Below are 18033 nucleotides of genomic sequence, written 5' to 3'. Positions count from 1 at the left end.
TCTTCAATGAATTAACAGCATTGCTGACATATATCAGGACAACTCATGAACAACTCTGATTCTATGACTTAAGGGCAGGTATTAGATGCCTGTTGGCCATGCCTGAGCTGGAGATGGAAGATCTCTGAGCAGGGGGGCCTTACAGCTGAACCAAAGAAGTTTATGAGGGATCCTTAGTTGATTTGTTGGCTAATGGGAGTAACTAACATATTTTGCTCTTAAAGGCAATTTAAGAATCTGACACATGAATTTGAATTTAAGCTTTTGAACAGATTCAAAAGAAGCAGTTAACTGAGGGCACTCCTGCTTCTCCACAGGCAATAGAATTTTAAAGAGAAAGAAGAGCTACCTAAAGAAACTAAAGGCCTATATATAGAAAACTATAAAACACTGGTGAAAGAAATCAAAGAGGACACTAATAGATGGAGAAATATACCATGTTCATGGATTGGAAGAATCAATATAGTGAAAATGAGTATACTACCCAAAGCAATTTATAGATTCAGTGCAATCCCTATCAAGCTACCAATGGTATTCTTCACAGAGCTAGAACAAATAATTTCACAATTTGTATGGAAATACAAAAAACCTCGAATAGCCAAAGCAATCTTGAGAAAGAAGAATGGAACTGGAGGAATCAACCTGCCTGACTTCAAGCTCTACTACAAAGCCACAGTCATCAAGACAGTATGGTACTGGCACAAAGACAGAAATATAGATCAATGGAACAAAATAGAATGCCCAGAGATAAATCCACGCACCTATGGACACCTTACCTTTGACAAAGGAGGCAAGAATATACAATGGATTAAAGACAATCTCTTTAACAAGTGGTGCTGGGAAAACTGGTCAACCATGTGTAAAAGAATGAAACTAGAACACTTTCTAACACCATACACAAAAATAAACTCAAAATGGATTAAAGATCTAAACTTAAGACCAGAAACTATAAAATTCCTAGAGGAGAACATAGGCAAAACACTCTCCGACATATATCACAGCAGGATTCTCTATGACCCACCTCCCAGAATATTGGAAATAAAAGCAAAAATGAACAAATGGGACCTAATTAAACTTAAAAGCTTCTGCACAACAAAGGAAACTATAAGCAAGGTGAAAAGACAGCCTTCAGAATGGGAGAAAATAATAGCAAATGAAGTAACTGACAAACAACTAATCTCAAAAATATGCAAGCAACTCCTACAGCTCAATTCCAGAAAAATGACCCAATCAAAAAATGGGCCAAAGAACTAAATAGACATTTCTCTGAAGAAGACATACAGATGGCTAACAAACACATGAAAAGATGCTCAACATCACTCATTATCAGAGAAATGCAAATCAAAACCACTATGAGGTACCATTTCACGCCAGTCAGAATGGCTGTGATCCAAAAATCTACAAGCAATAAATGCTGGAGAGGGTGTGGAGAAAAGGGAACCCTCTTACACTATTGGTGGGAATGCAAACTAGTACAGCCACTATGGAGAACAGTGTGGAGATTCCTTAAAAAACTGGAAATAGAACTGCCTTGCTGCTAAGTCGCTTCAGTCGTGTCCGACTCTGTGCGACCCCAGAAACAGCAGCCCACCAGGCTCCCCCATCCCTGAGATTCTCCAGGCAAGAACACTGGAGTGGGTTGCCATTCGCTTCGCCAATGCATGAAAGTGAAAAGTGAAAGTGAAGTCGCTCAGTCGTGTCTGACACCTAGCGACCCCATGGACTGCAGCCTACCAGGCTCCTCCGTCCATGAGATTTGCCAGGCAAGAGTACTGGAGTGGGTTGCCATTGCCTTCTCCCCAGCAATCCCATTGCTGGACATACACACTGAGGAAACCAGACTTGAAGGAGACATGTGTACCCCAATGTTCATTGCAGCACTGTTTATAATAGCCAGGACATGGAAGCAACCTAGATGTCCATCAGCAGATGAATGGATAAGAAAGCTGTGGTACATATACACAATGGAGTATTACTCAGCCATTAAAAAGAATACATTTGAATCAGTTCTAATGAGGTGGATGAAACTGGAGCCTATTATACAGAGTGAAGTTAGCCAGAAAGAAAAACACCAATACGGTATATTAATGCATATATATGGAATTTAGAAAGATGGTAACAATAACGCTGTATACAAGACAGCAAAAGAGACACTGATGTATAGAACAGTCTTGTGGACTCTGTGGGAGAGGGAGAGGGTGGGAAGATTTGGGAGAATGGCATTGAAATATGAATAATATCATATATGAAACGAGTCACCAGTCCAGGTTCAATGAAAGATACTGGATGCTTGGGACTGGTGCACTGGGACGACTCAGAGGGATGGTACAAGGAGGGAGGAGGGTGGAGGGTTCAGAATGGGGAACACGTGTATACCTGTGGCGGATTCATATTGATACATGGCAAAACCAATACAATACTGTAAAGTTAAAAAATAAAGTAAAACTTTAAAAGCAAAAAATAAATAGAAGAGACCTTGGCCTAATAGCATTTTAGTGAAGATGTTACAACACACTTTTATACTCATTTAATGTTAAGATACTGTCCAAGTTCACCTTTCAATGGATAGCAGTCACAGCAGGGCAGGATTAGAGTATTCTGTAGTGAAGTGGTTCTGTGCAACATGGGCATCAAAGTATTTCCTCTCTAGGAGCTTCCCTGGTGGTCCAGTGCTTAAGAATCTGCCTTCCAATGCAAGGGACACAGGTTTGATCCCAGGTATGGTTGGATCCTACGTGCCATGGAGTAACTAAGTCTGTGTGCCACAGGGACTAAGCCTGTGCTGTAGACTCCGCATGCTGAAATTACTGAAGCCTGCTGGCCTAGAACCTGTTCTCTGCAACAAGAGAAGCTACTGCAAAAAGAAACCAGCACACCACAACTAGGGAGTCATTCCCGCTGTGCACCTAGAGAAAGCCTGCTCACAGCAACAAAGACCACCGCTGCCAAATAATAAGTCTTAAAAAGATGGAAAGAAAAAAGTTTTCTCCCTAAAGTCCTCTTACACAGTTCTAGCTCTACTGTGCCTGAAAAGAGGTCTGTAAACTTTCACAGGCTAACCCTGGTTTCCCCAGGGAAGTTGCAATTCAGTAACGATAGAGTCTTGTTTTAGTAGACAGTAACTTAAGCGCCTGCCTGCCTACCAACATCTTCCCACTTAACCATTCTTAGGGTTAACAATCTGTGATTATTTTGGACTCCAAATACCTGTAGTGTCAATGGTCTTGTGTATTCTCACCCTGTGTCTATATGCCTATGACCTGGGATGAAGGATCTTTACTGTAGTCTGTACATACTCAAATTCATAGCCTATTCCTTAAGCAAATGGTTTTCAAACTTCGATTGTTAACAGCAGAACTGGATTTCCAAAAGAATAATTTAGAAGTGTAATCCTCTAGTATCTTAAACAGATGGCAGACTTCCCTGGTGGTCCAGTAGTTAAGAATCTGCCTTGCAATGTAGGGGACACAGGTTTGATCCTCAGCCGGGGAACTAAGATCCCACAGGCTTCAGGGCACCTAAGCCCATGTGCCACAATGAAGAGCCCACAGGCTGTAACGAACACCCAGCACAGCCAGAAATAAAACAGATGGGAGCAGGTCCATTTCTGTATATCAGTTGAAGCAGGAATGAGACCCATAGGCCCACTGTTCAGCGTCTACTCTTAACAAGCTTCCTAAGGTTCTTCCACCAAACCCTAAACTTTCAAAAATATGAAGTATTGAGAAAAAACCCTGCTTTTTGTAGAGTAGGCATGGTGATTTGTGCCCTGTAGATGTTTGTAATCACTTGTGTGTATATATGTATGTACTCATGAAGTGACCTGAGACAAGGCAGTATATTTGAGTAAAATAGGAGGCAGGATATTGCTAGTATGCCAGCTAGAACTATTTATCATATGGCTTAAATAAACTTCCTAAGACCTCAGTTGTTTTGGTTGCTTCATCTGTAAAATTGGTCAATAATTGTTTCAGACCAGATGTCTGTTACAGATTTTATAAATATATATATATATATAGAGAGAGAGAGCGAGCGAGAGTCATCTTTACCAGGTCACTAACCTTTGATCCTAGATAAAAAAGATGTTCTGAAATGCTTTTTGTGTGTGAAATAAGTTACTTTCTTACCGACTTGTAACCAAAGTCATTACCAATAATAAAATTTTAATACCAAGCATAATGGAAATCTTTTTTGCTAAAATTTTCCTTGGCCTCTGATTGGTCATTAGATGTCAGATATTGTGAAAACATTTTGTGCAAGGACCTGGGACACATACTGGACAATGTCCACAGACACTCATGATCAAGGTAAGTTAGATACTCATGATGAATTTAAGTTTAGGAATTCTACTCCTTTTGTTCTAGTTCTGGTACGGTCTTATTTCCATCTCCACTCCTCTGGGGTTTTGTCCCATTTTTTTCTTTTGAGGTCCCATCCCATTTTTACTGGTCTTGCCCTTTGGCAGGCAAGGTCATTTGAATCTTTTGTGAAGAGGAAGCCATTAGTCATGGTCTATTATTCCACATCTCAGTGAAAGACACCATACCACCCAATTGCCCAAACCCAGGAACCTAGTACTCTTGCCTGGAGAATCCCATGGACCGAGGAGCCTGGTGGGCTGCAGTCCATGGGGTGGCGAAGAGTCGGACACGACTGAGCGACTTCCCTTTCACTTTTCACTTTCATGCATTGGAGAAGGAAATGGCAACCCACTCCAGTGTTCTTGCCTGAAGAATCCCAGGGATGGGGGAGCCTGGTGGGCTGCCGTTTCTGGGGTCGCACAGAGTCGGACACAACTGAAGTGACTTAGCAGCAGCAGCAGCAGGAACCTAGTAATTATCTTGATGCCTTCCTCTCCCTTACCCTTAATCTAATCTTCCACCAATTTCTGACTCTTACCTCCTAAAGATCTTGAATTGGTTTGCTTTGTTTCCACACAGTTTAAGCATCTCTCTTGTAGCCCTGCAATAGATTCTTATCCAGTCTCACATACATTTCATCACCTCTCCCATCTGTTCCATATTGCAGCCAGAGTTAAGTGTTTTGAAAAATACATGCCTTAATATTACCTACTTAAAATCCTTTGGTGGTGTTTTAATTTGATCAAACACACACAGTTCCTAGTTCTGAAGGGGAAACTAGGAATAGTTTACATTTCCTTCTACTGGCCCTCCAGCAGAAAACTTTGACTTAACAAATATAAGATGAAAGCAACCTGCAGTCCCAGTGAGGAAGAAAAGCAAAGGGTCCCTAGTCCAAGGATCAGAAAGGGTTATGGCTTACAACACGGCTGACTGCAGCAGTGGACAGAGGGGATGTGGGTGTTCTAGCAGTAAATGAGTCCCCAGTCAAGTGTAGAGCAGCAGTTTTGTCAAGGGGTTTCATATGTGTAAATTGATGTCAGACTGCTCTTAAAGGCTTTTCATTTAGTCGTTTTCATATAGAATGCCTAGGATGCCCATCTCTGCACTCAAGGGGTTTAGTTAGATCAAAGGGAGATGAGTGGAGACTCCCAATGTGTATGGAAAGGAAGCAGTGAGTGAAGTGGTTCTACATATCCCAAGATATTGCTCCCCTAGGGATAACAGGCAAGACCTTTCCCATCTGTTCCTTAGAGAGGCAGGGCAGGAAACTTGCCAGCATAAAGTTTTGGAGTAAGTTTATGCTGGAAAAGAGGGACACTTCTGTCAGTGATAGTGGTTAATAAAAGACAGCAATGAGTGCCAGATGCTATTCAAGTAGTAAAGCAGGAAACTGCTTCAGAGACTGTGTGTTTCAAGGGCAGTATCAAGGAGATGACTTCCGAGATAAGTCCTTCAGAATGGGTGAGAAGTGTAAGGGGAAAAAAGCTAACTCCATGTTGGATCTGTTCCTTTAATCTTTAACCTTTGTGCTCTGTTGTCTGTGCTTAGTCATGTTGACTCTGAACCTTTGTAAAGGATTGTTGCCCACAGCCTGAAATATATAGCCCATTTTCAAAGCTTCCGCCTCCCAGGCTTGCATTTCAAGGTATATAGAGATAAAAAGTTGCATAACAGAGAATAACATTTGTCTCAAGTTGGAGGTTTACAGGAACATGACGACCTGATGTGAGAGTTGGACTGTGAAGAAAGCTGAGCGCCGAAGAATTGATGCTTTTGAACTGTGGTGTTGGAGAAGACTCTTGAGAGTCCCTTGGACTGCAAGGAGATCCAACCAGTCCATCCTAAAGGAGATCAGTCCTGGGCGTTCATTGGAAGGACTGATGCTGAAGATGAAAACTTCAGTACTTTGGCCACCTCATGCGAAGATCTGACTCAATGGAAAAGACCCTGATGCTGGGAGGGATTGGGGGCAGGAGGAGAAGGAGACGACAGAGGATGAGATGGCTGGATGGCATCACCAACTCGATGGACATGGGTTTGGGTAGATTCTGGGAGTTGGTGATGGACAGGGAGGCCTGGCGTGCTGCGGTTCATGGGGTCGCAAAGAGTCGGACACGACCGAGCGGCTGAACTGAACTGAACTGATGACCTGACTGAAACAACAAAGGATTATCTCATCCCCTTTTGGGGTCTCCCGAGGCACCAATAAGTTCACAACAGCCCACGCCCCCTCTCCTTTCAGAGTAAAATGGTAAAACAGTTCTTTGGGACCCCAGTCAGCCACCTTCTCAGTTTGCTGGCATTCCAAGTAAAGTCACGAGCCCTTCCCCCAACAGCTCTTTTTGGCCTGTTGTGAAGGCTGTCTCACTGACGTGGCAGAGTAAGCGACCATGGCGCAAAGAAAGGTAATAATAACTTGGTTTGACAACACTGCTGTGGAACGAGAAATTGCCTACTGGACAAAAGCATAAGTTTTTGTTTTTCCTGCTTTATTCAAGCCCAGCAGGGCCCCCACTTAAAGGGATTAGGTCTCGATAACCACTTATTCTGTTACAAGGTAACGAGGTAGCACTAGACCGGTTAGCTCGCACAGGAGCTAAACGGTTACCTGCGAAAGTAACCCAGGGCGGACGGGGCGGAGACGTTTGCGGAGAGGCGGGACTTCCGGCGCAGCCCAGGTCCTGTTTCCGGCGGCGTCAGGCCACTTCCCGGCGCTCTGGGCTCCCCCGGCAAGGACGCTGTGGAGGGACGCGGCCGTACTGGTTTCTCCGCTAGCCGGGCCTTCGCCTTTGCTGAGAACGGCTCTGCGAGCCCGGTGAGGAGCCGCTGTGGAACGGGCAAGTGCCCGCCCGTCTGGGGGCTTCCTTTCTTTGTGAGGAAGCTGAGGACATAAGCGGTGGCATCTCTAGGCCCCCACCCTCCTGGCTTCTACACCAACCCGCGCGCTCGCTGGGTGAGGCTCGCCCAGCCTTCTCGGCTGGGACGGCCTTCGGCGCGGCACTGCCGCGCGTGCGCCGAGCGGGCCAGCAGCGCTTCCGCCCTGCTAGCGCTGGGTGAGCGGCGGCTCTGGGGTGTTGGTCGTTCCTTGGAACTTACCCCTGAACTGTATTTCGAAGCCCGCGTCCCTTCCCGTCTGTCTGGCGTTTGCCAGGCGCTGAACCTCGCGCTGGCGGACGGTGCGTGACCTGTCCTCCTCAGGAGAAGGAGGAGGGGATCGTGGTTAAGTTAATGCAGAAAGAGCCCTGTTCATGGACTCGTTCCAGTTATAAGAGCTAGAAATAGGAAGATGATTCCAAGCAAAGAGGACATAAAGTTGTTGGTATATTCTAGATGAGAGGTGATGATTTCAAAAGCCAAGATAATTTGGATAACAATGAAAGGAAGTGAGTGGATTTAAGACTGTACAGGAGGTAGCAATGATATGATTTGGCCCTTGACTGATTGGGAAGAAGGCCAGGGACAGTCTGGTGGTTACATCTACGTTGATGGTGCTGCCATTCACGCATAAGGGTCGCAGGATGAAGAGTAGCTTCTGGAGGATAACAAGGACTTGGATTGAGAAGCCCCAGGGATATTCAGGGGGAGATATTCTCTGAAGTATCTTGAAGAGTTCTTTTGGGGATGAGAGAGAATTTTTTTCTTTTCATTGAATATGTACCAGTATCAATTGATTATGATTCTTGTAAAGTATCTCTCACATAACTTGTTCAAGCCATGAGAGATGATGGGACATGGACTTTATATGAAGAAACAAGGACCACCTTTGAAGCCTTTGCAGTTTTCTGGAGTGATACTAATATCTTGCAGTTTATCAAGTATTTACCTGTAGTTCGGATTTGTTGTTCAGTCGCTAAGTCGTGTAGAACTCTGACCCCATGGACTGTATAGCATGCCAGGCTCCTCTGTCCTCCCAGTGTTTTCTCAAATTCATGTCCATTGAGTTGGTGATGCTATCTAACCATCTCATCCTCTGCCACCCGCTTCTCCTTTTGTCTTCAATCTTTCCCAGCCTAAGGGTCTTTTCCAGTGATTCAGCTCTTTGCTCCAGGTAGCCAAAGTATTGGAGCTTCAGCGATAGTCCTTCCAATGAATATTCAGGGTTGATTTACTATAGCCTTACCTTTAGTGACGCAGTGTATTTTAAAGAATCCTTTAACTGTCACACGTCTAAATAGTCACTTGGAACAATCTAGTCTTCTGCCTAACAAGCTGCTTCCCCTCTCAGGCAGGTTTATAGTTGGTGCTATTATTGATGTAATGCTCCGTTTCAAGGTCACAATAAAGATCAGAAATAGAATAACATAAGAGTTGGACAGGACTGAGCAACGGAACTAAACTGATGAGGACTGTTAGAAAGGATTTTGCAGTGGAATCTTGATTAACCAGAGCTCATAATATCTTTTATTGCCTCTGCACTCTTCCCCCTTAACCACCCCTCCCCTTGCAGATTCATTATGAAAGACAGATAGAACCAGAGGTTTATTTTAAAATCAAAATACTTGATGAGGGCTGTTACACTGATGTACATTAATTGGGAAAATTTAGTTTTTTATGATTATGAAATGTATGAGAAATGACTAAAACATAGCAAGACTAGTTTTTGTTGTGAAATATGTCATCTACACAAGAGTACGCAGAACATGTCAGTTTTAAATAATTAAAAACACTGTGTACTCACTGTCTAGGTCAAGAAGACCTTGGAGGCACCCTTGTGCTCCTCCTGGTGTGCTCTCCTGCCCAGCCCCTGCAGGAATCACTGCCTGTCAGCCACCCTTGCCTTAATCATTCCCTCCTCCTTGTGTTTTGTCACCTGTGTATGCTGTAATACGGCATGTATTCTTTTGTGACTTGCTCCTTACCAAGGATGATGTAATTGTAGTCATTCATTTCCACCTCCTTTTGCATTCTGTGTTTGAATACACCACAATTTACTTGTCCATTCTGCTGTTGATAGACATTTGTATTGTTTCCAGTACCTGGTTATTACACACAGTGCTGCTTTGGACATTTTTGTTTGTATCTAAAGGTAGAGTATGAAAAAATCTCTAGGATTGAATACGTGGGAGTGGAACTGCTGGGTCATAGAGTATGGTGATGCCAAATTGGTTCCTAAATGAGTGTTTAGGAACCAATTCTCTCACTTAGCAGTATAAGGGAGTTGCTTTGGAAAACCTTTGATGTTTTCTGACTTAAATTTTGCCTATTTTTTTTGTTGTTGCAGTAATCTCATTCTGCTTTAAATTTGCATATCCTTGGTTACCAATGAGTTTTTTTGAAAATCTTCATGTGTTTATGTGCTCTTTTGTAAAGGATACGTTGATGATTATTCAGTTCAGTTCAGTTCATTTGCTCAGTCGTGGCAGACTCTTTGTGGCCCCATGGACTGCAGCACGCCAGGTTTCCCTGTCCATCACCAACTCCCGGAGTTTACTCAAACTCATGTCCATTAAGTCAGTGATACCATCCAATCATCTCATCCTCTGTCATCCCCTTCTCCTCCTGCCTTCAATCTTTCCCATCATCAGGGTCTTTTCAAAGGAGTCAGTTCTTTGCATGAGGTGGCCAAAGTATTGAAGTTTCAGCTTCAGCGTCGGTCCTTCCAATGAATATTCAGGACTGATTTCTGTTAGGATGGACTGGTTGGATCTCCTTGCAGTCCAAGGGACTCTCAAAAGTCTTCTCCAACACCACAGTTCAAAAGCATCAGTTCTTTGGTGCTCAGCTTTCTTTATAGTCCAACTCTCACATCCATGCATGACTACTGGAAAAACCAAAGCTTTGACTAGATGGACCTTTGTTGGCAAAGTTATGTCTCTGCTTTTTAATATGCTGTCTAGGTTGGTCATAACTTTGCATCCAAGGAGCAAGCGTCTTTTAATTTCATGGCTGCAGTCACCATCTGCAGTGATCTTGGAGCCAAAGAAAATAAAGTTTTCCACTGTTTCCCCATCTGTTTGCCACAAAGTGATGGGACCAGATGCCATGATCTTCGTTTTCTGAATGTTGAGTTTTAAGCCAACTTTTTCACACTTTCACTTTTATCAAGAAGCTCTTTAGTTCTTTGCTTTCTGCCACAAGGGTGGTGTCATCTGCATATCTGAGGTTATTGATATTTCTCCCGGCAATCTTGATTCCAGCTTGTGCTTCTTCCAGCCCAGCGTTTCTCATGATGTACTCTGCATAGAAGTTAAATAAACAGGGTGACAATATACAGCCTTGACGTACTTCTTTCCCAATTTGGAACCAGTCTGTTCCATGTCCAGTTCTAACTGTTGCTTCCTGACCTGCATACACATTTCTCAGGAGGCAGATCGGGTGGTCTGGTATTCCCATTTCTTAAAGAGTTTTCCAGAGTTTCTTGTGGTCCACACAGTCAAAGGCTTTGGTGTAGTCAATAAAGAAGAAATAGATGTTTTTCTGGAACTCTTGCTTTTTTGATGATCCAACGGATGTTGTCAATTTGATCTCTGGTTCCTCTGCCTTTTCTAAATCCAGCTTGAACATCTGGAAGTTCATGGTTCATGTACTGTTGAAGCCTGGCTTGGAGAATTTTGAGCATTACTTTGCTAGCATGTGAGATGAGTGCAATTGTGCGGTAGTTTGAGCATTCTTTGACATTGCCTTTCTTTGGGATTGGAATGAAAACTGACCTTTTCCAGTCCTGTGGCCACTGTTGAGTTTTCCAAATTTGCTGGCATATTGAGTGCAGCACTTTCACAGCATCATCTTTTAGGATTTAAAATAGCTCTGGAATTCCATCACCTCCACTAGCTTTGTTCGTAGTGATGCTTCCTAAGGCCCACTTCACTTCACATTCCAGGATGTCTGGCTCTAGGCTGGTGATCACACCATTGTGCTTATCTGGGTCATGAAGAACTTTTTTGTACAGTTCTGTGTATTCTTGCCACCTCTTCTTAATATCTTCTGCTTCTGTTAGGTCCATACCATTTCTGTCGTTTATTGTGCTCATCTTTCCGTGAAATGTTCCCTTGGTATCTCTAATTTTCTTGAAGAGATCTCTAGACTGCCATTCTGTTGTTTTCCTCTATTTCTTTGTATTGATCGCTGAGAAAGGCTTTCTTATCTCTCCTTGCTATTCTTTGGAACTCTGCATTCAAATGGGTATATCTTTCCTTTTCTCCTTTGCCTTTCACTTCTCTTCTATTCATAGCTATTTGTAAGGCCTCATCAGACAACCATTTTGCCTTTTTGCATTTCTTTTTCTTGGGGATGGTCTTGATCCTTGCCTCCTGCCATGAACCTCCGTCCATTGTTATTCAGGCACTCTGCCTATCAGATCTAATCCCTTGAATCTATTTGTCACTTCCATTGTATAATTCGTTTCAGATTTGCTGTTTTGTAAAGGGTATATTGAGATCTTATGCCATTTTTCTATTAAGTGTTTATCTGTTTCTTAATATTTATAGCTTATATTTCCTGGACTCTGATCCTTTCTGACATGTGTTGCAAATCTATTTTTCACTGTATATATTTCTATTCTCTTTCTCTTTTCACAGTACTGTTGAAATATCTGTCTTTTCCTTTATTCCTTTATGCTTTTTATATCTTAAAGCCATTCCTACCCTCAGATCATGAAGACACTCTCCTATCTAAAAGTTTTACAGTTTCCCCTTAAACATGTGGTTGTTTAATCTTTAAACACAGAAAAATGTGTCTGTAGTATGATGCATGCATGCCCAGTTGCTAAGTTGTGTCATACTCTTTGTGATCTCATGGACTGTAGCCCTTCAGTCTTCTCTGTCAATGGGATTTTCCAGGCAAGAATACCGAATTGGGTTGCCATTTCCTTCTTCACGGGATCTTCCCAACCCAGGGCTCAAACCCGAGTCTCTAGCCACATCTCCTGCATTGGCAGGTGTATTCTTTACTACTGAGCCACTTGGGAGGCACATGTAGTATGATATGGAAGTCTAATTTCATTTTTTTCTGCTACAGATAGTCATTTTTCTTTCTTCACTGATCTGAAACACTATCTCTGTCATATATCAAGATTCCACACTGGTTGGGGTTAGGACTCAAAAAGGGTCTTTTTTTGGGTTCTCTATTCCATTGATCAGTTTTTCTCTTCATTTGTTAATACCACAATATCTTAATTAGTTACAAGACCTGATGAATTGTCTGGATGTTAGGAAAAGCAAGGCTCCCACCTTCTTTCTCTTCAATCTGGGCTGAAGTATCTTGGCTGTTTGTACTGGTGTGTGTTTTAGAATCAGCTTATCGAGTTCCACAGAACCCTTTGTGGGATTTTGATTGGAATTGCTTTAAATCTCCTGGTCATTAAAAAGGGAAGCTTACATAATATCGGGTCCTTTAAAAGATCTGTCTATATATTTAAGTCTGATTTGTGTCTTTCATTGAGGTTTTATAGTTTTGCCATGGAAGTGACTCTTGTTAGACTTTCTGGTAACTGTATTTTCTGACACTACTGTAAGTGATACCTTTTTTTAAATTAGTTTTCTAATTGTGACATAGTGATTTTCCAATATTAGTTGCTATACTTTTTTACTTTGTTTTAGACTCCTGAATTTTTGTATATACAATCAACTCATCATGAATAACGTTAGTTTTGTTTCTTCTTTCCAATCCTTATACCTTTTTCTTGTACTGCATTAGCTGAGGTATCATTCGCAATGTTAAATAGAAGTGGTGGTAGTAACATCCTTGTGTCTTTCCCTGTCGCATTGTTTTCAGTTTATTACTGATATCTGATTTTATAGTATGAAGTATAAGTTATAAACTTACAAATATATTACTGATAAGTCTAATGTTGGCTATCTATACTGCTACTGCTAAGTCACTTCACTCGTGTCCGACTCTGTGTAACCCCATAGACGGCAGCCCACCAGGCTCCGCCGTCCCTGGGATTCTCCAGGCAAGAACACTGGAGTGGGTTGCCATTTCCTTCTCCAATGCTTTTGTAAATACTCTTTTATCATCTTAAAGAAGTTCCATGGCTCAATATAGTAGGGATTTTGGTTCTCTCAATACTGCTCTATAGATCCAGTGCAGTTCTAGTCAGAATCCCAATGGGGAGATTTGGTGTTTGTTTTGATGGAAAATGACAGGCATCAATGTGGATCAATTTCAGAAATACAATGTTGAGCAAAATGTGAAAGCCGCAAAATTATGATCTCACTTTTATAGAGTTAAAAGACATTAAATTAAAGCTGTGTGACAAGTAAAAATATTAAGAAAAGCAAGAAAATGATTATCACAAAATTCATTATGTTAATTGCTTCTGGGAGGTAGGAAGGGAATGTAACTAAAGGGGCTCATATAGGAGGTGCGGCAGTATTAGCGGTGTTCTTTCTAATCTTAAACTAGGGGCTGGCTAAACATACAAGTTTCATTTTTATATTACGATTATTATTAGATATGAAAACATCTTTCTTGTGCCTTCAGCCCATTTTTAAAAGAGATCTTTTTAAAATTTGTTTTCCTCCAGAAGTTGAAAATTTGTAAAAAAATGGTACAATGAAAGCCATATACCTTTCACCACAATTTACTAATTGTTAATATTTTGGTCTATTTGTTTTATGTCTCTCTCATGCATTGCACTTATTTGTCATGTCTCTCCACATATCTTTAATTTGAAACAGTTCCCCAGCCTCTTCTTTGTCTTTTATGATATTGATTTTTTTTTTTTGAAAAGTTCAAGCCAGTTTTATAGAATTTGGAATTGCCATGATTGATTTGTGTTACACATTTTTGGCAGAAATTCTGCAAAGGCAGGACTACTACAAAAGTCTTCCCAGGAAGCATGTAATGTCAGTTTTCCCCATTATTAAGGGTGTTAATTTAATCATTTGGTTAAGGGATTATTTGGCCATTTTTTCCACTGTAAAAGTATCTGGAAAGTATCTCATTCGTAGTTAATGGAGAACCTTAATTTGTGGGTGATTATTTGAGCCTGAGTGATTAAACATCCTTGAACAGTGTGGGTTTGAACTGCGTGGGTCCATATAATTGGATATTTTTCAGTAGTAGATGTTACGGTGCTAGACAGTTGTTGGTTGGTTGAATCCAAGGATGTGGAGGAACCCTGGATGTGGAGGGTGAACTGTAAGTTATGCGTAAATTAGCCCCTGCATTGTTCAAGGGTTAACTACTATTCCCTAACAACTTTTCACCCAGTGGCTGTATTATTGTTCCTCATTTCTGTTACCTTTTTCTTTTTGGTGCTCATATTGCCCCAGGTTTGGTCAGTTGAATCCCCTGCTTCCCCTGTCCTTTTTGTCCCCTGTGATCTGGTAAAACATTATCTTCCAGACTTACCCGTATTTCGGCCACCCCAGCCCTGCTTTGTTTAGTGCACATTAGCTGTGGTCATAACTGTGGGAGTCTTGTTGCTTCTTGTTCCTTTTAGTGGAAAGTGCTAAGAAATACATAAATGTTTTTAAATCACGAATTCATAATGACACCTCTAATTCTAAACCACACAACAGGGTTCTTCCTGTCCTCCCATTCCATATTTATAGCTCTTTTCTTCCATTTGAGAACCCTGATTTTTTTCTAAACATCAACAGTATGTGCTGATTTACTTAGTCCTACAACACACATGGAATTATTTTGGAACTCATACCACTACCATTACCAACAACAAGCCTGCTGAATTAAGTTCAAGATTTTCTTGCAGTTCTTTTGTCCTTGGAGTATATCCTATGGTAGGGCTAGAGTCAGCACTCTACAGAAGTTGTCTGTAGTTTGTTTGAATTCCATTTTAGGGCCGGCTTAATTTACATTTGAATACATTAACTATTAACATGATTCAAAGTCAAAACTAAGCTTGAGCAAGTTAGTAACTTCTCAGAGTCTCAATTTCTTCCTCTGGGATTGCTGAGAACTTTCAGTGACGTAGTAAAGACTACAGAGTGTTTAGCAGAGTGCAGATCACCTATGCTGCTGCTGCTGCTAAGTCGCTTCAGTCGTGTCCAACTCTGTGCGACCCCATAGACGGCAGCCCACCAGGCCCCGCCGTCCCTGGGATTCTCCAGGCAAGAACACTGGAGTGGGTTGCCATTTCCTCCTCCAATGCATGAAAGTGAAAAGTGAAAGTGAAGTCGCTCAGTCGTGTCCAACTCCCAGTGACCCTATGGACTGCAGCCTACCAGGCTCCCCCGTCCATGGGATTTTCCAGGCAAGAGTACTGGAGTGGGGTGCCATGCCTTCTCCCATATCTATGCAGATCACCTATAGCATTGGGTAAATGGGAGCTGTTCTTTCTTTCTCTTTGAATTATTCCCAGTCACTTCTCGCTTCTTAACCTTTCCTGGTCTGAGACCCCAGGCCATGCATGGGGTGGGGTAGGGGGGCAGGTAGAGGGAAGTACCTGTTAGACAGATGAGTGGGAAAGAACAGGACACATAGATTATGTTCCTACTCTATGCTCATCACTGCCAGGCATTTTCCTTAACTCAGTGAACCCTCTCAGCCCTGCAGGGTCTTCACAAGTGTGTTTCCCCTTATATAGATGAGGAAGTAGAGGCTTGGGATGATGAATACTCTTGCCCAAGGGTAGGCAGCTACTCCCAAACCGTGGACCTACCTCACCGTTACCGCTGGTGCTGCTTTCCCTGCCTTCTGCATCTCCCTCACTTGGGACCCAGGTTCCAGCTCCCTGAGGGAAGCCCTGATCAGGTTTGGGAAGGAACAGGGAGGGCCTGGAGCCGTCCTGGCTGACGGGTCCCTGGGCCCAGCCTGCACACTGTCTCTGCGCCTTCCTGCCTCTGCGTCCGTCTTGGGTCCGGACATGCTGACAGCTGACCAAGTGGGAAATGCACTTTTCTCCAGTTTGCCCAGTGGCAGTCCTCAGTGCTCCTTGATCAGCGGCTGCCACTGGCCAGCAATGGACTGCAGTTCTGGGCTCACTCGGGGTTTCTTTTTTATGTTTATTCCTGTGTGCAGAGATGGCTGACATGGAGTAGGAGGGGTCTGGGAAATAAGAGGAGCTAAGGAGCTAATACCTAGAAGCTGGAGGGAATTGAGGAGTCATCTTTGCCATCCCTCCGCCTGCTGACAGCACTCCCCCTACGGGGGACCAACACTTACAGGGTAATGCTGGACAGCCTGGCGTACTCCTGGCACCTTGGGAGACAGACCCAGCAGGGGTTAGCAGGCTAAAGAAAACGAAATTGGGGTAGAGGGCTGTGCGCGTGTTACACTGATACCTTCATCCCACATTGCCCGGCTGGAGGCAGTAAAGACTGAGGCTTCCTCTTGCCTCCCTGCCCCACATATTGAGGAGAAACTCAGGACCAGAGAAGGCACGTGGCCAAAGTCACACAGTCAATTTGAGGCAGACCCAGGACCAACACCCAGGCCTGGTGACCCAAGCTCTCACAGTGCATATCGGAGGGAGCCAGCTAGGAGAGAGAGGTCTGCCCCCATCCACCTGTGTCCCAGGGATGCAGTCAACCACCTGAGAGCTCTTCCTTGACTACTTGTATCATCCCTGGGTTCTTTCCCTCTTTCCCATCTGCTTCTCACTTTAAAGAAAATGGCTCTTCCAGCTCTGCTGTCTCTTCAGGGCCAGACACAGTAAGTGTTCAGTACACATGAGCCGTTTGAAGACACAAGGAATGGGGCAGCTTGGCAACATCCCGGGAGGGTGAAATGAGCACACACCCTCAGACCCAGCAAGACCTCAGAAATGTCCACGCACGTGGCCACCAGGAGACATGCACAAGGATGTTCACAGAGGCACCCTTCACTATAATACGTGCAGAGCTGCCTCAGCCTTCATGGTCAGGAGAAGAGAAAGATAAATTGTGCTTTCACACAATAGAATAATACCATACAGCAGTGAAAATGACCTATATCTACCTGTGTTAACATGGCGACATCTCACAAGCAATGTGGAATGGTAAAGCAAGTCATGAAGTGTACATAGAAGAACAGTAATACTAAGCTGTCAGCACTTCAAAATAAGGAAAGTAATAACCTTGGGGCAGGAAAGATGTGGACTCAGATTAGAGGGGTACACAGAGGGCTCCACTCTGCCAATGATGTTCTGTTTCTGAACTTGAATGATGGATAAAAGGGATTGTATTATTCTTGATACCTTTTGTATGTCTGAAATATTTTATTATAAAAACAAAAGGAAAAAAAGTTTAAAAAACTAAAAATGCAGGCAGTCCTATCCTTTTGTCTTTAGATTCCATACAATTCCTACGACTCCCTTATTATCTTTGAACCGTTATCTTTATACTTAAACTTTGTATTCCCGTTATATTTCACTGTCTATATGATATAACTCATAATAAACATACTTTAAAGGAGATATATGCAAAAGGGAAATTGGACATTATAGCATAAGGAAAATATTTCCTGACTAAAATTACTGTATTACTTGAAATATCCTCCTCAGTTCAGTTCAGTTGCTCAGTCGTGTCCAACTCTTTGCGACCCCATGAATCGCAGCACGCCAGGCCTCCCTGTCCATCACCAACTCCCGGAGTTCACTCAGACTCACGTCCATCGAGTCAGTGATGGCATCCAGCAATCTCATCGTCTGTCTTCCCCTTCTCCTGCCCCCAATCCCTCCCAGCATCAGAGTCTTTTCCAAGGAGTCAACTCTTTGCATGAGGTGGCCAAAGTACTGGAGTTTCAGCTTTAGCATCATTCCTTCCAAAGAAATCCCAGGGCTGAT

At 42.9% G+C, this 18033-nt stretch overlaps 1 protein-coding gene across 2 annotated transcripts in view; it reads left to right on the top strand.

The window, feature by feature from the left end:
- Positions 1 to 7039: 7039 nt before the first annotated feature.
- HDHD2 (haloacid dehalogenase-like hydrolase domain containing 2) overlaps positions 7040 to 18033 on the top strand; it is a 49584-nt gene continuing 38590 nt past the window's right edge. The window contains exon 1 of one of the 2 annotated variants that reach the window (XM_010840959.1): positions 7040 to 7179. The gene's annotated coding sequence lies outside the window, so the exon portion shown is untranslated. Of the gene's footprint in view, positions 7180 to 7386; positions 7541 to 18033 lie in introns of those variants that run through there. The other variant, XM_010840960.1, reaches the window with a different exon arrangement.

Source organism: Bison bison, unplaced genomic scaffold, assembly GCF_000754665.1.
Source record: "Bison bison bison isolate TAMUID 2011002044 unplaced genomic scaffold, Bison_UMD1.0 scf7180017864153, whole genome shotgun sequence".
Classification (NCBI taxonomy): Eukaryota; Metazoa; Chordata; class Mammalia; order Artiodactyla; family Bovidae; genus Bison; species Bison bison.
This window is presented reverse-complemented; position numbering and strand designations above follow the sequence as displayed.